Source organism: Chiloscyllium plagiosum, unplaced genomic scaffold (assembly GCF_037043375.1).
Source record: "Chiloscyllium plagiosum isolate Xiang-an unplaced genomic scaffold, Cpla_swu_hap1 HiC_scaffold_28, whole genome shotgun sequence".
Classification (NCBI taxonomy): Eukaryota; Metazoa; Chordata; class Chondrichthyes; order Orectolobiformes; family Hemiscylliidae; genus Chiloscyllium; species Chiloscyllium plagiosum.
The window spans coordinates 9929665-9954988 of record NW_028270166.1 but is presented as its reverse complement, the minus strand read 5'-3'; the positions used below and the strand labels follow the sequence as shown (position 1 = coordinate 9954988).

Sequence of the window (25324 nt, the reverse complement as noted above, 5' to 3'; positions counted from 1 at the left end):
AAGGATCACTGCTGGGTCCATTGCTTTTCATCATTTATATAAATGATTTGGATGTGAACATGGGAGGTGTGGTTAGTAAGTTTACTGATGACGACAAAATTGGAGGTGTAGTGGACACCAAAGAAGGTTAGCTCCGTGTACAACAGGATCTTGATCAGATGGGTCGAGGAGTGGCAGATGGAGTTTAATTTAGAAAAATGCATTTTGGAAAGGTAAATCAGGGCAGGACTTATGCACTTAATGGTAAGGTCCTGGGGAGTGCTGATGAACAAAGAGACCTTGGAATGTAGGTTCGTAGTTCCTTGCAAATAGAGTCACAGGAAGTTAAGATAGTGAAGAAAGCGTTGGGTATACTAGCCTTTTTTGGTCAGTGCATTAGATATAGGAGTCGGGCGGTCATGTGACTGTATAGGACATTGGTTAGGCCACTGTTGGAATATTGTGTGCAATTCTAGTCTCCCTGCTATAGGAAGGATGTTGCAAAACTTGAAAGGATTCACAAATATTTACAAGGATGTTGCCAGGTTTGGAGAGTTTGAGCTATATGGAGAGGCTAAATAAACTGGGGCTATTTTCCCTGGAGCATCAGAGACTGAGGGGTGACCTTGGAGGTTTATAAAATGACGAGGGCATGGATAGGGTAAATAGACAAGGTCTTTTCCCGGGGTGGGGAAGTGCAATAGAGGGCATAATTTTTGGGTGGTGGGGGGGTTCAAGATTTAAAAGGGACCTAAGGGTCAACTTTTTCATGCTGCAGAGGGTGGTGTGTGTATGGAACGAGCTGCCAGAGAAAGTAGTGGGGGCTGGTACAATTGCAACATTTAAAAGGCATCTGGATGGATAGGAAGGGCTGAGAGGGATATGGACCAAGTGCTAGCAAATGGGGTGAAATTAATAGGATATTTGTTCAGCACGGATGAGTTGGACCAAAGAGTGTGTTTCTGTGCTATATATTTCTATGATTCTTGTCCAAGTTTTCTGCTTCTGTTGGAATGAACATTGGTTGGCTTGTTTGTGATGCCCTTTGGAGGTGTATGGCCTAAACTCTGCTAATGAAGGACAGTTCTTTATATGGGACAGAAGAGAGTGATTTGTTAGTTGGACCCCACCCTTGTATTTTCAGTATTACAAGAGGGGGAAGGAAATGTTTATTTTAATTATTAATATTGTTTTTGAATGAAACTTGAAATTCTTCTGTTTCATGTGAATTAATTTTGTTAATTTTACAGATATACAGCAACAGATGGAGATTGTTCGTTCTTCGCTTTGACATCAGGAACTTGACATAATGATTTGTACTGTCACTTGCATGTTCAGGAGGATCCTTAAAGTGGAGAGCTGACCACTTGTAAATATGGAATTTAAAAAAGGAACTGGGTTTAAAGCTTGCAAAAACCACTAATTGACCTTTTTGTGGAAGTTATGTATTGAGCTTTCTGTGATTCTCTAAGTTTTTTTTTAAAATCAGAATATTCACAGGAACATCTAGCTGCTTTTTATTGCTTCTCCAGAATGTCTGTCATCATGTGTGAGAATCCACTGTCTGTTCTTAGAAACAACAGAGGCTAACAGCAATGGCTCCCCGCCTCACCACCTCAATACTGACATTTCCATAAAAATTTGTTTTGCCTGTAACAGTTTTTATTTCCCAGCACTTCATCTGTTCACGGGAATGGAACAGCAGAAGCCATATGTATAAATTCAAACAAATTCAGCTCACAGAGTGAATAACATCTTTTATTTTTCATTCACGTAGGCTTTTTTAATGTTGCAGAACATTTTATAAAAATAACAGCAGAAAAATTTATTTATAACCTTTTTCAAGTTAACGGTTTGAAACAGAGGCAAATATGAATATTAATTAGCCTTGGCATTGAAATGGTGAAATTCTGCTTGGTGGCAATTGTTTCAGAAATTGCTAACATTACCAGCGATCAACTTTGTTTATACTTGATGTATTTTAGGGAATGCATTTGCAGAATTGACTCCAGAAGCTGCATTCAGGAAGAAGAAAAGGCATCCATATGTTATAATCTAATTGACCACTTGAGATTGATGAAGCATCCTAGTATGGCAGTCACCCTGTCTGCAATAGCAACAACTACTCCTGACTTTACCAAAGCCCCACATTTTGAGGATTGAGCATGTAGTATGCCTTGTTCTAGCTGTAGGAATAAAATGTCTTCATTAGCAGCCAGTGTTTCTAGCCAATATTTGCTCGTAAAGGAAAGACAAATAGATTGTGAGAAACTCCACTTTAATTACTTGATGTTGAGCTGGAATCTATGTATAACTATGGTATCAGTTTTTAAATATGCATAAAATATTCATAGAAGTATTTTGGTGTCCTTTTTGTGCACATAGGCTGAACATGTGCCATGTGGCCAAGACTGCTGATTTGCAGTTTTTGTAGGAAAGCAAGCCAATGCAACTCAAAATGTTGCTGATCGTCCCTGTCATAAATTTGATTTATCCAGTCAACAGTAAATTAGTGACTGTACTTAATTCATTCTAAACTTACTGGATCACAGCAATGAGAAGTACACTGCTTTCAAACCAAAAATCAAAATTTCATTTCATAAAAATTGAACTTGATTCATTTGACTGCTGTAAAATACTGATTCTGCAAGCAGACTCTGTTCTGGGGAAGGGTATCCTAACTATTTGTTTTCATGTTTTGTTACACAGTCTCATGGAATAAAGTGCAAGGTCCTGTTCATTTATGCCTCCATAAGTTTCTCATATTAATGGATCCTGATGTTCTGTCCCAGGATTTATCTAATAACCATGATAAGAACAGTCCTTTTACAAATTGCCTGGTTCTTAAAATACAAACAGGTCAAACCAGTACAGTAGGAATATGAGAAATATAATTAAGATTGAGTCACCTGGGAGTTTTGAGTGCCAGGCCAGCCCTGTTCTTGATTCACTATGTTTCAGTGTCCTAAGAATGAATTCACTGTAAACATTTTGTTATTTCTTTGAACAAAAACACAATTATTTCTTGGAATCATATCCACATAAGGTTCGACTTCTCAAGTTCCTTGATCCCATTTAACATAATTAGCAGTTAAGCAAAGCGTAAACAAAGTGGCTATTTTAAACAGCGTTTCAGCCCACCAGATGCTAGGTACTCTTTCCATTTGTAATTATGAAAGTTAATACTTTGTAAACATACTGCTACCCCAGAGTTATCTGTCTTTGTACATTTATATTGTTTTTAAAGAAAAAAACGTTGGGTGGAGAGGTGCAATGTTTGTTTAAACCACATACAAAGTCCAAAACGTTATCAGAATTTTGTCATCAATCAGAATCTCATTATGGAAAACAGTAAATGTTCTGTACCACAGTTCCAATTTGTTGTGCCGTTTGTTTAGATTTCTGTTCAGTTTTTTTGTTGCGGGTGTGACCTTTGAATTCTAGTTGCCATCTCCCTCTGGTTTTCCCTTCTGATCATCTTGCACTTTCTAAAGTCATAATGCAATAAAATGCAGTTAACTGATCGATAAATATGGGGCTGTCCTCCAGAGTGCAAATCATTCTTCAAACCACACTCCTGTCTTATTTGGAATCTTCATGCAGACGTTTCAGTATAGCACATTAGATCCTGAACAAGAATTTTTGGATGCTGTTTCATCCTTACTTTTATAATATTATCAAGAAGACTGTCATTCAAATATTGGTAGATGTTACAGTGGTAATGTCACTGGACTAATCATGCAGAATCTCCAAACTAATGACCTTCGATTGTGGGTGCAAATTCCACCATGGCTGATGTTGAAATTTGAATTATCAACCAGCGTAACAACAATCATGTGGCCATTATCAGTTGGTGTAAATATCCATCTGGTTCACTAATGTTCCTTTTGAGGAAGGAAATCTGCTGTCCTTATCTGATATGGCCTACATATGATTAACTTTTAACTGGTCTTGAGACAGCTTAGCAAACCACTTGGTTCAAGGACAGTTACTAATGGATATAAATGCTCGACCAGTCAGTAATACCCTTGCCCACTGAAATTTTGAGAAAGAATGTCAGAACCTTGATCAGGCCTCCATTTAGTGTATTCTTCAGCTTTGGTCACTTAATCCCAAATTTAGACATCTCCCATGAAAGAACGAGAGTGCTCATTCTTATTAATTGTAAAGTGCTATATAGACCATGTAAAAGGTATAGAAATAGATTAGCTGGTCCAACTTAATTGACACCGTGTGGCACAACTTATCTTGTAAATCCCTCTTCATCACTGGCAGAAATAATCAGGCATTTAAAATTACTTCATAGTTCAGAAACAAATAATTTCCTCCAGTTGAGTCGTCCAGAGCAAAGGGACATTAATGTAAAATTAGAACTAAGCTAAATTGATGTAAAGTCAGGAAGCACTCCACCCTTCCACGCAAATATGTGGGCCTCAACCTTGCAAAGCTTGTGAATTCTGGATCAATTAATATTCTTAACCTTGAGTTTATATTTCTATTAAATATTTAGATCTGGAACAGAGATGAGTAAATGAGGATAAGGCATTGGTTGACCAACACCTAATTGAAACCAGTTTGAGGGTCTAAATGGCTTATTCCTGTTCTCTGCCTAACAATTTTTATATCTCGGCTGCAGTCCACACCTGGGAACAGCTAAATAAGCAGAGTTGACAGTAAGTACTTCACTGCTCTGTGTAGCTTAGTATCATTTTTGGAGAGTGCATCTATTCAATGACCAGGGGACAGGGCTATTCTAATGGCTTTTAGCCATTACTCCATGAATTAATCAATTGACAGAAATCCCACAACATTGAAATGTAATGCAGCTTACATTCATTCTGCACTATTGTAACATTGAGCGGTTTCAATTTTTGAGTGATTTATTAAATGAGTCACTTGAGAAAATCAACAATTTTAACAGTGGATCTTTCATCTGATACTCCACCTACCACAACTGCAATATACATATTTGCAGAGCAATTAGCAAAAGACTACTTTTACCATGGTTGAATATATTTGAAAGTAAAACACTGAAATGTTTTCTCTGAGCCTTGAAGTTTGTGTTAAATCAGTCTGTTTTTAATTAAAGGAGAAATAGCTGTATCGGTGTGTTAAATTTAGAATTTTAATGCCTGCATTAAAATGCAAACTTGTGAAAAAACATCTTGTATTTTAAAAGTGTGCACGTAGGAATTCAAACGCTGGAAAAGGTAATTATCAACTGACTTGAATCTGATTACTGGGTCCACTGCTCTTAATTATACCTTTGCAGTGTGCATATATCTGAAGATTTGAGCATTGTGACCTTTTGATAGCTGAAAATTCCCTTTCCTCTGCAAAATTAAAAGATATTGGAAATGATCAACAAGTCAAGTAACATTTGTAAAGCGAGAAACAAGATAAATGTTCCAGACTGTTGTCTTTCAGAATTGGAAATTTTGGGCATTTACAGTGGAAGAGGAGGAAGGAACAAAAGGGAAGTTGAATGATAAGGCAGACAACAGGAGAGATTTAAAAATATGTTATCAACTAGTGTGTCCACACTCCTTTGGTGATCAAATACTGAAGTGAGACTTGAACCAAAACCACCTGCCCAGGGGTGGGGACACTGACTGCACCGCAAGACCTGTAAACTACTTCTATTAATTGTGCAATTATATTTTACACATCAGGGCAACTGGGACTTATCTCTGCACCAGATGGTCTAGATTTGGGGGTACTACCATTGTACAAGAAGGCCTGAAATGTAACATCATGTACCATTGGGAAATGGAATCCAATTTTCTTTATACGACAGACAAGGATATAACCTGCTTTGGATAAATAGCTAGTGAAAGACATAACCTGTCCAAATAAATGGTTGATAGTTTATTACATTCCTCAGCAACCATCACATCCTGAGGCAGGAATTCAACATTCCTATTCTGTTCAAATGAAGTGTACCATGTGGGAGACAGAGGTCGGGTATTGGAATGGAATAGAGAATTAAAATGCATAACAACCCTAAACTCAATACTGTGCATAAATCCTCAAAACAGTATTCAGTAAATCACTCACCCAGTCTGGTTTGTTTCTCCAAAGGAAGGAAAATAGTTTTAGCAATTTTCATTTGTGATATCCATTCGCCATTTCTTGTAATGGGGGATGGATTGATTTTTATATGGGATTAGTAACTTGGGGTCATCCTGTTGATTATTCCAGGCTCTGACTTTTGAAATGGTGCAAAGAAAACCCTCCTAGTCTCTTAAGGCTGTTTATGTTGGCCACTGATAACAAAACACTCTTTCACGACCTCCTTACTCCATACTGTACCTGTAATTAAGAAAGCTAAACCATGCTTCATTCTGTCTGAATATGTTACCTCCTACCCAGGAACCAAGTTCTCTGGGTCACAGTAAGCTAAGAGGGGAAGTTGATAGGTGACTGGGAGCTATCGTTAACTGCTGAATAATTTCTTACATTAAGTACCATTAACGAAAGAGTTCAGGCATAGTTTTGACGTATTCCTGAACCACCTTCGTGAGACTAACCTCCATTTGGTATTTCTGGTTTCTTACTTAGCTGCTTCCGCTGTCATTGGAGTCACCACTGAGCCTGTCCTAAGTTCAGAAATGTACTATAGAACAGATTGATCCATGACGTCAAGCGGCATCTGCTGGGAAATGTGGAATACATCAACTTGGGCACCTGATCACAAGCAGAAATTATAATTGAGGATCTGAGACAAAGTATGGACTGGATCAATACACCACAGCAATCAGTTGCATACAGATGCTGGTCAAGATAGTCATTTGCACGTAGCTTTGCACCAAACTGACTTAAGGGCAAAATGAATGAAATCTCATTTTAACTTTAACTCTTTCTAAATACAGTTGCTATATTATCAGGGCAGTGGTAACATAACAGTCATATTACTAATTAATTACCAGAAACATGAGTTCAGATCCCACCACAGCAGTTAAGGGAATCAAAAGAGGTTAGTATCAGTAATGCACAGTGTAAAAATAAGGGATCTCCCAGTTAAGATTGCTGTTTTCTCTGAGGGTCATGAATCTTTGGAAATGCCTTCCCTATGGAGTGCTGAAGGTAGGAGTCTTTAACCAATGTTAAGGCAGACATAGATTCTTCACTAATAAGGACATTGATTATTTTTGGAGTGTAGGCAAGAGTGTGGTGTTAAGGTCAGATCAGCCATGCTCTTATTGAATGATAGAGCTGACTAGCGACTAGCTCTGAAGGTTGAGGACAGTTAGGAGTCAATCAAATTGCTGTGGATCTGGAAGTCACATGTAAGCCAAACCAGGTAAGAATGGAAGATTTCCTTCCCTAAAAGGCAAACGTGAATTAGATGGATTTTAGAATTAGAATTCTGACTGTGGAAACAGGCCCATTAGCCCAACAAGTCCACACCATCCCTCTGAGGAGTATCCCACCCAGACCCATTTCCCTACATTTCCCCTGACTAATGCACCTAACCTCCACATCCCTGAACACAATGGGCAATTTAGCTTGGCCAATTCACCTAACCTACACATCTTTGGATTGTGGGAAGAAACCAGAGCAAACCCATACAGACATAGGGAGAGTGTGCAAATTCCACACATACAGTCACCCAAGGCTGGAATTGAACCCAGGTCTCTGGCACCGTGAGGCAGTAGTGCTAACCACTGAGCCACCATGCCACCCTAAATGGTGACCCTATAACTGCTGTTGAATTTCTTCCTAAAATTAACAGCAGTTATAGGGTCACCATTAAGATAGCTTCTTTAGAGTCATAGAGATGTATAGCATGGAAACAGACCCTTCAGTCCAACTTGTCCATGCTGACCAGATATCCTAAATTAATCTAGTTCTGCTTGCCAGCACTTGGTCCAAACCTCTCTAAACCCTTCTGATTCACATACCCATCCAGCTGCCTTTTAAATGTTGTAACTATACCAGACTCCTCCACTTCCTCTGGCAGCTCATTCCATACATGCATCACCCTCTGCGTGAAAACGTTGCCCCTTAGGTCCCTTTTATATCTTTTCCATCTCACCCTAAGAAGATGGCATTTCTTTCTCAATGGGATTTAAGATTTAAATACTGGCTTTAAACTGGGAAGAGGTGTGTTGGACTTGTGTGTTGCCATATACAAGTTTATCAAAAAATACTCCATATGAACAATATATTTATTTAAATTGTAAAATAGTTGACAGGTGCTATTTAAGAATACATTTTTTATACAACTTTAAAGCAGCCAAATAAGCCAGGGTAATTATTAAACATAATTTAACAACTAGTCAAAAAGATATTAGGACAACATGGACGACATTTCTCAAAATTGTTTATGTAACATTAGAAAAGGAGGTTGCGGGTTTTGGGAAAAACGAGTTGAGAACTTAGATTGGGCACTCTCTAGCTCTTACTGCAAAGTAGTAAATATTGGAGATGGACAGTGATCCCAGAGTGTAATACGTTTGAGGGGCTATAGAGTTAGGTGAGGTAATGGAAGGATTCAAAAATGAGAATTTTAAAATTACTTTTTAAAGTTAGTCCTTCTGAGAAGATTTGTAGCTTGGGTGCTCGTTGTTGTGGTTCTGTTCGCCAAGCTGGGAATTTGTGTTGCAGACGTTTCGTCCCCTGTGTAGGTGACATCCTCAGTGCTTGGGAGCCTCCTGTGAAGCACTTCTGTGATGTTTCCTCCGGCATTTATAGTGGTTTGTCTCTGCCGCTTCTGGTCGTCAGTTCCAGCTGTCCGTTGCAGTGGTCGGTATATTGGGTCCAGGTCGATGTGCTTATTGATTGAATCTGTGGATGAGTGCCATGCCTCTAGGAATTCCCTGGCTGTTCTCTGTTTGGCTTGTCCTATAATAGTAGTGTTGTCCCAGTCGAACTCATGTTGCTTGTCATCTGTGTGTGTGGCTATTAAGGATAGTTGGTCGTGTCGTTTCATAGTTAGTTGGTATTCATGGATGCGGATCATTAGCTCTCTTCCTGTTTGTCCTATGTAGTGCTTTGTGCAGTCCTTGCATGGGATTTTGTACACTACATTGGTTTTGTTTATGCTGGGTATCGGGTCCTTCATTCTGGTGAGTTGTTGTCTGAGAGTGGCTGTTGGTTTGTGTGCTGTTATGAGTCCTAGTGGTCGCAGTAGTCTGGCTGTCAGTTCGGAAATGCTCTTGATGTATGGTAGTGTGGCTAGTCCTTTGGGTTGTGGCATGTCCTCATTCCGTTGTCTTTCCCTTAGGCATCTGTTGATGAAATTGCGCAGGTATCCGTTTTTGGCGAAGATATTGTATAGGTGTTCTTCTTTCTCTTTATGCAGTGTGTTGTGGCCCTTTTGAACAGTGTCTTGATGCAACTTCTTTTGTGTGTGTTGAGGTGGTTGCTTTCATAGTTCAGGACTTGGTCTGTGTGTGTGTGGCTTTCCTGTATACCTTTGTGGTGAATTCTCCGTTAGGTGTTCTCTGTACCATCACGTCTAGGAATGGGAGTTGGTTGTCCTTTTCTTCCTCTCTAGTGAATCGGATTCCTGTGATGTGGCGTTGATGATCTGGTGTGTGTTCTCTATTTCTGTGTTTTTAATGATTACAAAGGTGTCATCCACATATCTGACCCAGAGTTTGGGTTGAATTTGCGGTCAGACTGTTTGTTCCAATCTTTGCATTACCGCTTCTGCTATGAGCCCAGAGATGGGTGAGCCCATGGGTGTGCTGTTGATTTGTTCATATATTTGGTTGTTGAATGTGTGCTGTGAGGCACAGGTCCAGTAGTTTGAGTATGCCGTCTTTGTTGATAGGTTCACCATCGTGTTGTCTGTTCTGTATGTCCAGCAGGTTGGCTATTGTTTCTCTGGCTAGGGTTTTGTTGATAGAGGTGAACAGTGCCGTCACGTCGAATGAGACCATAGTTTCTTCCTTGTCTATGTGTATATTTCTGATGATGTCCAAGAATTCCTGTGTTGATTGTATAGAGTGTCTGGATCTGCTGATCAGGTGTTTCAGTTTCTGCTGTAGTTCTTTAGCCAGTTTGTGTGATGGTGTCCCTGGTAGTGATGCTATTGGTCTGAGTGGGATGTCTAAGGGAAAGACAACGGAACGAGGACTTGCCACAACCCAAAGGACTGGCACACATAACAGCACATAAACCAACAGCCACTCTCAGACAACAACTCACCAGAACGAAGGACCCGATACCCAGCATGAGTAAACTCAATGTAGTGTACAAAATCCCATGCAAGGACTGCACAAAACACTACATAGGACAAACAGGAAGACAGCTAACGATCCACATCCATGAACACAACTAGCCATGAAACGACACGACCAGCTATCCTTAGTAGCCACACATGCAGATGACAAGCAATATGAGTTTGATTGGGACAACACTACTATTATAGGACAAGCCAAACAGAGAACAGCCAGGGAATTCCTAGAGGCATGGCACTCATCCACAGATTCAATCAATAAGCACATCGACCTGGACCCAATATACCAACCACTGCAACGGACAGCTGGAACTGACAACTGGAAGCGGCAGAGACAAACCACTATAAATGCCGGAGGAAACATCACAGAAGCGCTTCACAGGAGGCTCCCAAGCACTGAGGATGTCACCCAGACAGGGGACGAAACGTCTGCAACACAAATTCCCAGCTTGGCGAACAGAACCACAACAGTTAGTACTTCTGTGTGAGGACAAGACATTGATTTTTCCAAGCAGCAGCAGCAGTGTTCACATGGACCGCTAACTCTATATCTAACCACAGGATGGAGCAATTGCTTGACTTCACATTAGAGAGGTATATTTTCAAATGATTAAGCAGGTTATAAATCATCTTTTAGTTGTGCACCTCCTGATACATTGCAATTTAATTTTCAATGCCATGGTGTGGCTTTACCTAAGACTGAGTGTCAACTCTGCACCCTAAGGGAATCAGAAAACAGAAACCATAGTAAAACCACAAAGTGCCCTGCTTTGACGAGTATTACTTTATAACTTTGGTGATGTTTTAATGGTTAATGTCTCAAACAAATAAACATGGGATTTAAGTTTAAATTGTAACTTAAAATTTACATGGCTAATGAGTAGCAACTGATATTTATGCCCCTCAAGTGACAAGCAATTAGTTGTTCCAATAAGAGAGAATCTAACCATTTCCCCTTGACATTCAGCATGAAAAATCCAGGAGATTATCATTGAACAGAAGCTGAAGTGGATCATTGATGTAAATACTGACTACAAGAGCAGTGCAGAGACAGGAAATTCTAGGATGACTAACTCATTCCTGACTCCCCAAATCTTGTCCACCTACAAGGCACAAGGTGATGGTATACTCCCCACTTGCCTGATGAATGCAGCTCCAACAACTATCAAGAAGGTTAACACCAGAAAATAAAAGCCAGTTTTTTTTTATAATATATTTTTATTAAGAAAAAATAGATATTTAAATATTACAACAAATACAAAACAATGCAATTCAAAACAGTATAAAAATAGGACAAAACTAAACCCAAATAATAAAAACAAATTCCCCAACCCACCCTCCTATACGAATGTATAAACATATATAGAGAAGTATAAAATTAAAACAAAACCTAAACTAGCTGTTTAACTAACTAAATAAATATCTAACAACAAACAAATAAATAGTAATAACTCAGCCCAGCCAAACAAAACACTCATACATTCACAGTTCCTCCTCCCTAGATATTGGACTCATGAAACAGAATCATTACGGCTATATAAAAGCCCTTATTAGTGTGGCAGATAAATCTGTGTCCAGGTATTTCAAAAAGGGTTGCCATGCCTTGTAAAAATTCTCAGTGGTTGTGGTGTACCATATTTGTGAGAAAATCCAGGGGAATATGCTCCATAACAATCTTCCGCCAACCCAACAGGCCTGGGGGGTTTTCTGACATCCAACCGAGCAAGATATTCTTCCATGCACAGAATGTAAGAATATTGAAAAGTTTTTCCTTATGCGAGTCTGCAGGAAATACAATGGGTAGGCCCAAAAGGAGCGAAATAGGGTCCTTCTCCACCCCTACACCTAAAATCCTCTCCATTGCACCCACCACAGCGCTCCAATATGTTTGAAGCCTGTCACAAGACCAAAGACAATGGGTAAGAGTACCCGTACAGACCTTGCACTTGGGACATGCTGAAGATACCCCTGGTTTAAATTTTGACAAACGGTCTGGGGCTAAGTGGATTTTGTGGAGAATCTTCAACTGTAAAGCATGGGTCCTATTGCAAATTGATATCTTCCTTGCATTCTCCCAAATATCCTCCCATGCCTCTGAAGAAACTTCAACACCCAGCTCTCTTTCCCACATCTGGCAGAGTCGATCACACTCATCTGAGGTGGCACTCCCCAGTTGGTGATATAGAGTACTGACAGAGAGTGTACTCTTAGCCCTTATTACCTCACTTTCTATGTCAGATTTAAAGGGATCAGTCAAAAGTGTGGTCTTTTTTTGAATAAAATCCCTAACTTGATAAAAACGAAAGAGGTCTCTATTAGGTAACTCATATTTCCGTACTAACTGATCGAAGGACATCATTATATCTCCCTCAAATAAATCACCCATGCAAGATATACCCCTAGCTGGCCAATGTTTAAATCCTGAATCTATCATACCTGGTTGAAAACCCGGCATACCCACTAAAGGTGTAAACAAAGATGTTTTGCCAATATTACCTTTCCTCTGCCGGATTGCCCTCCATGCTTTAACAGTATTGAAGACTATTGGTTATGGCAATATTCCCTAACTGTCCTCACCTTGTCCAAAAGCAGCAAACTGGTAAGGGGGCACCTTGCCTGGGAGACTTCGATATCTAGCCATATTTAAAGAGGGTCCCCACAAACCCAATCACTTACATAGGTCAAAAGCGAGCTTAATTGGTAATTTTTAATGTCCGGAAGGTCTACTCCCCCCAATCTGTGAGGCAACTGCAGTTTGGCTAATTTAATGAGGGGCAGTTTACGGTGCCAGATAAAGGAGCTGAACCAACTGTTCAGTCTCCTGAGTGTTTGTTTATTGAAAATCAGGGGGAGCATCTGTATAGGGTATAGCAAACGAGGGAGAATATTCATCTTAATAAGCGCTATCCGACCCAACCATGAGACTGGAAGTGCCTCCCATCTTTGGTGATCTTGTTTACTTTTTTCAAATAATTGAGTAAAATTGGCTTTGAACAGCCAATCCAGAACTGGAGTAATGAATATGCCCAAATACACAAAACCTCCCTGTGACCACCTAAATGGGAATCTATAGTCACTCTCAAGAGCCAACTCTTTTGTAAGACCACCCATAGGCATAGCCTCTGATTTAGCAAAATTAATCTTATACCCTGAAAAAGCGCCAAACGTGTGAATACATTGTATCAGGCAAGGCACTGAGACTGCTGGATTTGTCAAGAAAATTAGAACATCATCTGCATACAGTGAGATCTTGTGTAATTTGGACTCCACTTCTGGAGCTGATATATTGAGATACCCATGAATGGCCTCTGCCAGCGGTTCAATCACCAACGTAAAAAGTAATGGTGAAAGGGGACAGCCCTGCCGGCTGCCCCTAGAAATATTAAAATTGCTTGATTGTACCCCGTTGGTAATGACCGCAGCGAGAGGTACACTGTAGAGAACCTTTACCCATCTTATGAAAACTTCGCCCAGACCAAACCAGCCTAGAGTATAGAAAAGGTACAGCCACTCAACTCGGTCAAATGCCTTCTCTGCATCCAAAGAAATCACCAATCCCTGTATTGACTGCTGTTGGCATGCTTGAATTACGTTAAGCAGCCTCCTAATGTTATTGGAGGATCTGCGACCCTTTATGAAGCCCGTCTGATCCTCTTTAATAATAGAGGGTAACACAGTCTCCAGCCTTAACACAAGAGCCTTAGAGAGGATCTTAAAGTCCACATTTAAGAGTGAGATGGGCCTGTATGAAGCACAGTCTTCCGGGTCCTTCCCTTTTTTAAGGATAAGTGAAATATTGTCCTCTCTCAGAGATGGTGGGAGACAAACATGACTGTATGAATCATTAAACATATTCAGCATCGGGCCTGACAGTATACTTATAAATTCCTTATAGAATTCACTGGGAAGTCCATCAGGACCGGACGCCTTTCCACTCTGAAGCTGCCTCACAACTTCCTGCACTTCTTGCTCTGATAACAGGGCATTGAGAAAGGACTGTTGTTCGGGAGTCACCCCCGGGAGCTTCAGATCTCTAAAAAAGGATTCCATTTTGGCCTGCCCCTCCTCACAATTCTCAGACTGATATAATTTAGAGTAGAATCTCTGGAACGCCACATTAATCTTTTTAGGATCACATGTTAGGTTCCCAGACCCTTCCCTAATCACTGTAATGGTTTCTGGGGCACTTCTCTTTCTGCAAGGTATTTGCCTGGCTTGTCACCATGCTCCTATAACCTTTGCTTTGCAAAAGCCAGCTCCTTCTTTGCCGTCTGTGTGAGCACGGAATTTAGTGTAGACCGCAGTGCCGTAATCCTCTGTAGTTTGACCAACGAGGGTCTGTCAAAATAGGCCTTCTCGGCTGCCTTTAACCGTGCTTCAAAGAGACGTTGCTGCTCACCCTTCTGCCACTTCCTACTTGTTGAATATGAAATAAGTAACCCTTTGGCATAAGCTTTGGCAGTTTCCCAGAGAACAGATGAGCTAACAACCGAGCCTATGTTGATGTCTAGGAATGCCTGAAATTCCCTAGAGAAATACCCCACAAACTTGCTGTCCATGAGAATAAAGGGGTCCATTCGCCAGTACCTTGAATCCACTGTAACATCCTTAATTTTAACCATGAGGTACACTGGAGCATGATCAGAGATGGCAATATTACCAATCGTATAGGATGCCACCAGATCCAGAGTTACCGCAGGGGTCAGAAAAAAATCAATCCTCATGTGACATCTATGCGGATTGGAGAAAAACGTGAAATCGCTACCCGTAGGGTGGAGACACCTCCAGACGTCCACCAATCCTAATTCCCCACACAAACCCAATAACTGTTTAGTTTGTGCAGAGGGTATCGAGGGACCTTTAGGCAACCTGTCTACTGTGGGGTCCATGAGGCAGTTAAAATCTCCCCCTATAATGATGTGCTGAGATTTGAGACTTATCAGTTTAGAAAAAACATCTACCAAGAATTTAAGAGGATGAGCTGGAGGACAATAAACATTTAAACTGCCATATTCTTCCCCATTTATCAAGGCTTTAAGAATTACAAACCTCTCGTATGTGTCTTTAACACATTCCAACAACTTAAATGAGAGATTTTTCCTTACCAATATAGCCACTCCCCTACTTCTGGTATTAAATGAAGTAAAATAAACTCGGTCAAAGTCATTCTGCTGTAATTTCAGATGCTCCTTGTCATCCAAATGTGTCTCCTGTAACAAAGCAATATCCACCTTCTCCTTTCTAAGAGCTGAAAATGTGTTGCTGGAAAAGCACAGCAGGTCAGGCAGCATCCAAGGAACAGGAGAATCGACGTTTCGGGCATAAGCCCTTCTTCAGGAAGCCCTTCTCCTTTCCAAGACTCAAGAGTACTTTCTTCCTCTTAATTGGTGAGTGACTTCCCTTGATATTCCAGGTAAACCATTTAATCAAATCATTAGCCATAATCTTCTGCAATACATTTAAATTCCAGAGAGGAGGAACCCGAACCACAACTTGCTGAGCCTTAGTGTCGCATGGTCCATCAAATATAAAAACTACATAAACTAAAACCACTACATTTAACAAACATACGAAATTATTAAAAATAAAAAACAACAAAAACCAGAAAACAAACCAACATATAAAGCGCCAATAACGCTGAAGAGGGGAACTCACTCCCTGCCTGGAGGGGGCAACTACCCGTCCTGAACTGCCCATAAATAGGCATCTAACCATCTCAACCACCTTCACTTCTCCCAGCTAGAGCCGCATCACAAGCACAAGCTAAAAAGAATAAACACCCCATAGAATATCAATACGAATAAAAAAACATTCTTTTATTTAAAAAAAAGGGAATAAATAACACACCCATCCTTTGGTATGTACTAACTTAGAAATTTAAAATATACATCTTAACCACCGCCAGATATAGATTGAACCAAATTATTATCAATAGAGGAAAGAAAAAGGGGAGAAACAAAGCTCCAACCAGATTTCCTCCATTTCTTTTACAGAATGATAAACACATATCCAAGCAACAATATTTATATATACTACAATTGTTTAAATTAGGTTAGTTTATCCACAAAGTCTCTTGCCTTCTCCAATGTGTCAAAGAGATGCATGGATCCATCTAAGGTGATATGAAGCACTGCCGGATATCTCAGGGAGTACTGAATCCCAAGCTCCTTCAATCTTCTCTTGACACCATCATACGATTTTCGTTTCTGGATCACCGCCGCTGAAAAGTCCTAAAAAAACATGATCTTAGACCCCTCGTAAATTAGGGCCTTTGGATCCTTCCCTTGGAGTCTGGAAGCCTCCATGATTCTCTCCTTATCCCGGTAATGATGGAACCGCACCGGAAAGGACGAGGGCGTTGACCCAGATCCGACATCCGTGCTGCGATCTAGTAAGCCCTCTCTATCTTCAATCCTCTCATGCCAGTCTCCAAGTCAAGGAATTTCAGAAGCCAATCTTCAACAAATTCCATAGGCCGCTCACCTTTCTTGCCCTCAGGCAGACCGATGACCCGAATGTTTTTTCTCCTGCCCCTGTTTTCAAGATCATCCACTTGGTCACGCAAGTTACGAACCTGCGTCTGCAGGGCTTGGATCTCTTCCTTTAATGAACTGGCATCAGCTTCCACCACTGTGACTCTGTGCTCCACCTCACCTGTCCTCTTCTCCAGGTCTCCCAGCTGCTGCTCATGCTTCTGCAGCATGAGAGAGACTGGAGCCAGCTTCTCTTCAATCTGTTTCCCCAATATCTCGTGAGATTTCGAGAGCTGGTTCACCAGGTCCTGGAGAGTAATCGGCTCCGAGGCTGCTGCAGGCTGAGCAGCAGGCCCGGCCTCAGATGCTCCTCCTCCCTTTTTAGGCTTTTCTGGACAGCTGAAAATACAGGTAAGTCAATTTTTAAATGTTTCTTGGGGCTCCACAATCTTTCCATCACCGCAACAAATCCTGAAGACCTGGGTTGGGTGGGTTAAAGGGCTGTCCTGCTCCTGCTGTGATGCAAAGCTCTGCAGTGTGATCTTCTCAGATTGCCGCCATCTTAGATCCCCGTCCAAAAGCCAGTTTGATGGGCACCCAATCCACCATTTTAAATTTTTACCCCCTCACCACCATCATACAGTAGCAGCAATAACTTACATAGTAACACTGCTGCAACTGATGAAAACTGCTTTGACAGGACTTGCCAAATCCACAACCACTACTGTCTAGAAGAACAAGGACAACAGATACATGAAAACACCACCACCTGCAAGATAGCCTTCAAGCTAAACATCAGCTTCGATTGAAATATATCACTGTTCCTTCATTGTCACTGGGTCAAGATGCCTCCCTAACAGCGTGATGGGTATATATACACAAGACACACTGCAGTGGTTCAAGAAGGTAGATCAACATCATTCTTCTCAAAGGCAATTAGAAATGGTTATTACTAGGGAGCAATGGCCACACCCTATCAAGAATTTAAAAAACTGGTTGTAAAAGATATTTGGTAGATTTTGAAGAAAGATAGGAAGCTCTGGTATCCTGAACAACATTTGTTCTTTGATTAATATAACTAAATATGGATTACCTGATGATGTTTCGTTGTTGTTTATGAAACCTTACTCTCTATTAATTTTGCCTCTTATTTTATTATTGCTGTTGAGTAAAGATACAGGTGTTAATAATGTTTAACAATTATTCAGAATTATAGTAAATGGAAAGGTATTAGATTGGCTCATTTGATTTCACTTTGCCTCTGAATCAGAATGATTTTGGAGTTCCAATCCATGTACAAATCTTCAAAATATGTCAACTGGTAGTTCAGTTCAGTACTGAGGTAGTGCTTAATTGACTGGAGACACTGCTTCGGATGAGATGTTAAATTTCTGCCTGTCCACATGTAACTTTTTGAAGAAAAGCACAGAGTTTTCCCATAATTCTGGCCAATATTCATCTCTCATCTATAGCCCTGGAAAGTTAATTAGTCACTTGTCTCATTATCTGTTGGCAGAGCCTTGCTGTGTGCAAATTGGTTTGTTTTTTAAAATAAAAATGCTCTTCAGGTTGTCACTGGCAGGATCGGTTTTTATCACGCAGTCATGACTGCCCTTGAGATGTTAGTGGTGTGTCAACATTTTGAACCATGTGGACCCTAGGTTGTCAGAGTGACAGCTTCAGGATATTTACTCAGTGAATGAATGGTACACATATACGAGACAGGATAGTGTGTGATTACCCATGCACCTTGCTGCATTTACCTAAGTACTGATAGTGGGAACACCTTGAAGGAAATTATGAAGCAAATTGAAATGGCTGAAGGCTGTGTAAGGCAGTTCAATAAAAACTTGTCTATTTTCTGGTCAAATATATATCATCTCAAATCCTAAACCTGAGTGGAGGTCAAAATAATCTAGGAAATGGATTGGTGTGACTCAGGCAATAAAGAGGTATGTGATTTACCATTTTTCAAATTTCACTCACATTACTTATCAAAGTAGTGTAGATCATTATGTAAATGGAGCAATAGATTTGGCTGAGAACTGCTTCATTGTGCATGCTTTTCTTTGCTCTCTCTCATGCTCCCCACCAAATAGGCACACAAAATATAAAATCTATTCTCTGGAGAGCAGAGAAACACTAAAAATACAGATTGCAATGAAAATAAGCAAGCAATGCAATTATGTAAGGAATCAGAAGTGTCAGGGATACTGGGAAGAATTAAAATTAAATTATTGGAGATGCAATTACTAACGAAATGTTGCAGTCAGCTCAATTGAGTAAACAGCTTTCTGCAATTTAATAGCAGATATAGAAGATTGTCTAATTTTGAAAACATGAAGTGCAATCATATCTTGTTTTGAATTGCTTAATATTTAGATGTTCTTATATCCTCTTATAATTCACTATGGCACAGAAGGGGACATTATTCAGCCCTTTGAGGCCCTGCCATACTCAGTACAGATAATATCTTATATATCCCTCTGAACACCACTTGGATGTTTTGTGTCTATTTTTTGTGGGGAATATGAGATAGAAAAGACATGCATGCTCAATTAAGCAGTTCTCAGCCAAATCTATTGTTCTATTTACATACTGATCTATACTACTTTAATGAGTTATGTGAATGGAATTTGACAAATAGTAAACAACATACCTCTTTGTTACTTGAGTAATGCTACCCATTTCATGGATTATTTTAACCCGCACTCAGGTTTTGGAGTTGATTCAAAACAACAAATGTTTATTTTATCTTTCTTCTTTGAAGTAGAAGAAAGCTAAAATAAACGTTTTTTTTTCTGAATTGCTTCTACAATGTGTTCCAAATCTACAAGAAGATATTCATTTAAAAAATTGTAAAAACAAAACACTGCATTTAAAAACAAAACTCTAATGCCCAAATAGAGATTCCAATTTAGTCAGTATTGGAAGTGTTGTCTGAATTTGGTTGATTAAGCTCACTGGTGCAGCAGGTAATCAGGGAGGCTAATAGAATGCCGGCCCTTATTCCAAGGGGGTTGGAGTATTAGAGTAGGGATATCTCACTATAATGTTCCATATAGTAGGCTATTGCACACAAGATAAGGAGTTTCAGGATTGAATGTGATTTAGTGGTTTGGATCAGAAATTGACTAGCTGTAGGAAAACAGAGGGTGGTGGTTGATGACAAATGTTCATCCTGGAGCTCAGTTGCCAGTGGTGTGCCACAAGGATCTGTTTTCAGGCCACTGCTGTTTATCATTTTTATAAACGATCTGGAAGTGGGCGTAGAAGGATGGGTTAGTAAATTTGCTGATGACACTGAGGTAGGCAGAGTTGTGGATAGTGCTGAAGGATGTTGTGGGTTACAGAGGGATGCAGATAAGATGCAGAGTTGGGCTGAGAAGTGGCAAATGGAGTTTTATGCGGAAAAGTGTGAGGTAGTTCACTTTGGAAAAAGTAACATGAATGCAGAGTCCTGGGCTAATGGTAAAATTCTTGGCAGTATAGATAAACAGAGAGCTCTCGGTGTCCAGGTGCACAAATCCCTGAAAGTTGCCACCCAGGTTGATAGGGTTGTTAAGAAGGCATATGTTGTGTTGTCGTTTATTCATAGGGGGATTGAGTTTCGGAGCCACGAGGTCATGCTTCAACTGTACCAAGACACTGGTAAGGTTGCACCTAGATTATTGCGTGCAGTTCTGGTCAATGCATTATAGGAAGGATGTGGAAGCTTTGGAAAGGGTTCAGAGGAGATTTACTAGATGTTGCCTGGTGTGGAAGGAAGGTCTTATGAGGAAGGGCTGAAGGAACTGAGGCTGTTTTCATGGGAGACAAGAAGGTTGAGAGGTGACTTAATCAAGATGTTTAAGATAAACAGAGGGTTAGATAACGTGGACAGTGAGACTCTTTTTCCTCAGGTGATGAAGGCTAACACGACAGGACATAGCTTTAAATTGAGGGGTGATAGATTTAGGTCAGATATTAGGAGTATCTTCTTTACTCAGAGAGTAGTAGGGGCATGGAACGGCCTGCCTGCAACAGTAGTAGACTCGCCGATGTTAATGGCATTTAAATGGTCATTAAGCATACATATGGATAATAATGGAATGGTGTTGGTTAGATGGGCGTCAGATTAATTTCGCAGGTCGGCACAACATCGAGGGCTGTACTGCGCTGTAAAGTTCTATGTTCTAACTGTATAAGGTGCTGATGAGACCACATCTAGAGGACTGTGAGCAGTTTTGGCCCCCTTATTGAAGAAAAGGTATCATTTCATTGGAGGCAGTTCAGAGAAGGTTTGCTAGGATGATCCCCATTCTGGAGGGATTGTCTTATGAGCAAAGGCTAAACAAGTTGGGACTCTACTCACTGGAGTTCAGAAGAATGAGAGGTAATCTCACTGAAACTATCAGCTCTTAAAGGGGTTGATAGGCCAAATATTAAGAGAATGTTTCCTGTCATCGTAGATTCTGGGACCAGAGGGCATAGTCAGAGAATAAAGGGGTGAAAATGTGTTGCTGGAAAAGCGCAGCAGGTCAGGCAGCATCCAGGGAACAGGAGAATCGACGTTTTGGGCATAAGCCCTTCTTCAGGAACGTTTCGGGCATAAGCCCTTCTTATGCCCGAAACGTCGATTCTCCTGTTCCCTGGATGCTGCCTGACCTGCTGCGCTTTTCCAGCAACACATTTTCAGCTCTGATCTCCAGCATCTGCAGACCTCACTTTCTCCTCCCAGAATAAAGGGGCCCAATTTAAGACTGAGATGAGGAAGAATTTATTTTCTTAGAGGGGTGAGTGTCTTTGGAACTCTTTGCCACAGAGTATTGCGAGGGCAGAGTCCTTGTGTATATTTAAGGCTGAGACAGATTGATTTTTGATCAGCCGGGGAATCCAGGGTTACACAGGAAAGCAATTGTGAGGAACGTCGTCCAGACATAGAGTCATAGAGATGTACAGTATGGAAACAGATCCTTTCGTCCAGCTCGTCCATGCCGACCAGATATCCTAACCTAATCTAGTCCCATTTGCCAGCAATTGGCCCATATCCCTCTAAACCCTTCCTATTCATATACCCATCCAGAGGATTTTAAATACTGCAATTGTACCAGCCTCCACCACTTAAGTCCCTTTTATATCTTTCCCCTCTCATCCTAAACCTTTGCCCTCTAGTTCTGGACTCTCCCACCCCAGGGAAAAGACTTTGTCTATTTATTCTATCTAAACCTCTCATGATTTTATAAACCTCTATAAGGTCACCCCTCACCCTCCGACGCTCCAGGGAAAAGAGCCCCAGCCTATTCAGCCTCTTCCCTATAGCTCAAACCCTCCAACCACCACCCCCCCACCAACCCCAACCCGGCAACATGATCCAACTGAAGGTGGAACAAGCTTGAGGGGCCTCTTCTTGTTCCTATTTCTTATGGCTAAGGGTGAGATAGTGCTTCAGTATTCAGTAGTTGATCTAAATATTTTAAAATGTGGGCAACAAATTGCATTTTACTTTATCTGAATTGATAAAGCATCTGTAATTAAAATCTTTGTTCTGAGAAGTGCAGGACTCTACCACAATACTGTAATTGATAAGTGTTACATTTTATATTTGTATATGTTTCCAAACTGAATGGCTTCTTGTTTAGACACGGGAAGGCAGTGTACTGCAATTATGAATATTTTGGGCAACCAGTCAGAGGAACATTGGAATAAAAGCAAAATACTGCCGTTGCCTGGAATGGAACATTTCAGCGATGAAGACAGACTGAATAAACTTAGGTTAATAAAACAAAAAAACTGCCCATGCTGGAAATCTGAAACAAACACAGGAAATGTGGAGAAACTCTGCAGCTCTGGCAGCAGAGAGAAACACAGTTAATGTTTTACATCCAGTATGAATCTTCTTCAATTGTTGGAATTTTAAAAATGTTTTTGACAGAAGCAGCGGAACAGATGATGTGTGGGGCCAGTACAGAAGACACGTGGTTGTGAAAGAGAAAGAGAAATGTATATGATTTAAGATGTAAAGAGGAGAAAATGGGTCCTCACCAGAATCATAGAAGCATACAGTACACAAGAGGCCCTTTAGTTCATTGAGTCTGTACTGCCAAAAATATACTGTTACCGACACAAGTCCCACTATTCCACACTAGGTCAATAGCCTAGTGACACTTCAAGTGTTCATCCAAGTACTTTTTAAAAGTTTTGAAATTATCTGCCTCAACAACCCTCCAAAGGAACTGCATTCCAGATCCCTATACAATCCTCTGGGTGAAAAAGCTTTTCCCAAATCCCCTCTAAACGCCCTGCCTTTCAGTCTTGTTACTGACCCTTCAACAAAGGGGAATAACTGCTTTCTGTCCACCCATTCTGTGTCCCTCATAACCGTATACACTCAAAAAGGTACCCCCTCAACCTTCTCTGCTCCAAAGAAAAGATACTGAGCGTTCTTAACTTTGCTTTCACTCCTTAGATGCTGCCAGACCTGCTGAGTTTCTTTTTAGTTCATTTTTAGTTTCAGATTTCCATCATGGGCAGTTTTTTTATTTTATTAACCTAAGCTTGTTCAGTATCTCTTCATTGCTGAAATGTTCCATTCCAGTGTCCAGTTTTGGTTACCCTGTTATAGAAGGATATTATTAAGCTGTAGAGGGTTTGGAAAAGATTTACCAGGATGCTGATAGGAATGGAGGGTTTGAGTTAAGGAGAGGCGAGATAGTTTGGGACTTTTTTTACTGGAACATAGCAGGTTGAAGGGTGATCTTACAGAGGTTTATAAAATAAAAAAGGATCTGGATAAAGTTAATGGCAGGTGTCTTTTTCCTAGGGTGGGGGGATTTCATGATTGGGGCTATATTTTTAAGGTGAGAAGAGAAAGATTTAAAAAAGACATGAGGACAACTTTTTCACGCAGAGAGTGGTTAATGTGTGGAATGACCTTCCAGAGGAAGTGATGGATGTGGATACAGTTACAATGTTTAAAAGTCATTTGGAAAAGTACATGAATAAGAATTGTTTGGAGGGATATGAGCCAAGCACAGGCAGATGGGACTAGTTTAGTTTGGGATTACAGTAGGCATGGCCTGGTTGGACCAAAGAGTCGGTTTCTATGTTGTATGACTCTATCTTATAATTTTCACAGAGGTGTAAAAGGAGTGAGGTGCAGATCGTGTAGAGACTCAGTGCAAAAGACAAAGAGGCATTGGTATAGCTTCCATTAATGTGCCAGTATTATTTCAATGACTCTTACAGAATACAGCTGCTCCCCTGGGTATTCATGCAGAACTGAACCATCTTCAATCAAAGTCTGAGTGGCATCATCAGGTTGGGTGGAGTGCAGTCTAACAGGAGCACTAACTCCTTCAGAAACATTACCTTATACAGTGGGTGGGTGGTATGGAGAATGTGGGAGAGGCATGAAGAAGGATGTCAAGTGATGCCACATCTGGCTTGATTTGACAAACAATAAAACAGTAGAAGTAGGCCATTCAGCCCACTGAGTCTCCTCTGCCATTCACAATGAGGTTATTGGCGAGTTTTGCAGAAATTTGGCCAGTGTTTGTTTTGTGCCAAAAAGAAAAATCCCAACCATAACCAGCACTTTAGTGAGATTCCAAGTGGATACCTAATGGGAGATTCCAGGAAACCTCCTTAGGCCAATGGGACACAGTATCCAGAGCGGAACCATTCTTTACTCCCTGTGCCCTTCGGTCGGAAACATTTGACTGTGACACGGCGCTGGGGAAGGCAAGTGGATGCCGCGGGGCGGGCAACGTTGTTGTTGATTATGTCGCAGCTGAAACCTTAAATTCGAGTTTAAATCGGAACAAAACCGATTTTGCCAACCAGTTTATAAAAGGAGGGAGCGAGTCCATTATTGCCGGCGGCTGTTTGACTGTGGAAGGCATCACCTGGGGGTTACAGTGAGAGAGAGCGCGCGCTTCCTGAATAAAAGGTTTTGAAGGTGGGTGGCTGAGTCACACATTTAGTTATCATCAGTTTTGTCGGGAGTTGGTGGTGTAGTGTTTCATTTCTTCTCTGGGATGTTTAGGGTGGAAGCTCTGACATTTGTTGTCTGTCCCCAATTTCTGTTGAACTGAATAATGGACATTTATTTCTAGGTCACTTCAGAGCATCAACTCCATTGCTGTGTCTTTGGAGTCACATGCAGAGCTAGACCACGCAAGGATGGCAGATTTCCTTCTCTAAAGGAAGGCGTGCCATTACCTTCTGTTAAATAGTGGTAATGTCACTGGAGTAAAACTGATGAAGATGAGGCTAATGTTTTGAAGACATGGGATTTAATCTCCACCATTACAGTTGGTGGAATTTAAATTCCAATCAGTAAATCTGAAATAATTTAGCCAAGCCTAGTAATGTCCTTGACAACCATAATTGGTTGTAGTAAAAGCTCATCTGGTTCACTCATCTTCGGAGAAGGAAATCTGCCATTCTTACCTGCTCTATCCTACATAAAAGCAAATTATTGCGGATGCTGGAATCTGAAACCAAAAGAGAAAATGCTGGAAAATCTCAGCAGGCCTGGCAGCATCGGTAAGGAGAGAAAAGAGCTGACGTTTCAAGTCAAACTGACCCTTTGTCAGAGCTTTGACAAAGGGTCAGTTAGACTCGAAACGTCAGCTCTTTTCTCTCCTTACAGACACTGCCAGATCTGCTGAGATTTTCCAGCATTTTCTGTTTTGGTGCT

The 25324-nt window shown here is 40.7% G+C and overlaps 2 protein-coding genes across 5 annotated transcripts in view; both read left to right on the top strand.

Moving 5' to 3' along the window:
- LOC122565057 (small glutamine-rich tetratricopeptide repeat-containing protein alpha-like) overlaps positions 1–5082 on the top strand; it is a 55111-nt gene extending 50029 nt beyond the window's left edge. For all 3 annotated transcript variants that reach the window (XM_087975990.1, XM_087975988.1, XM_087975989.1), the window contains one exon: positions 1230–5082. The gene's annotated coding sequence lies outside the window, so the exon portion shown is untranslated. The remainder of the gene's footprint in view (positions 1–1229) is intronic.
- A 19286-nt stretch (positions 5083–24368) lies between these two features.
- LOC122565421 (zinc transporter ZIP3-like) overlaps positions 24369–25324 on the top strand; it is a 39138-nt gene continuing 38182 nt past the window's right edge. For both annotated transcript variants that reach the window (XM_087975987.1, XM_043721374.2), the window contains exon 1: positions 24369–24580. The gene's annotated coding sequence lies outside the window, so the exon portion shown is untranslated. The remainder of the gene's footprint in view (positions 24581–25324) is intronic.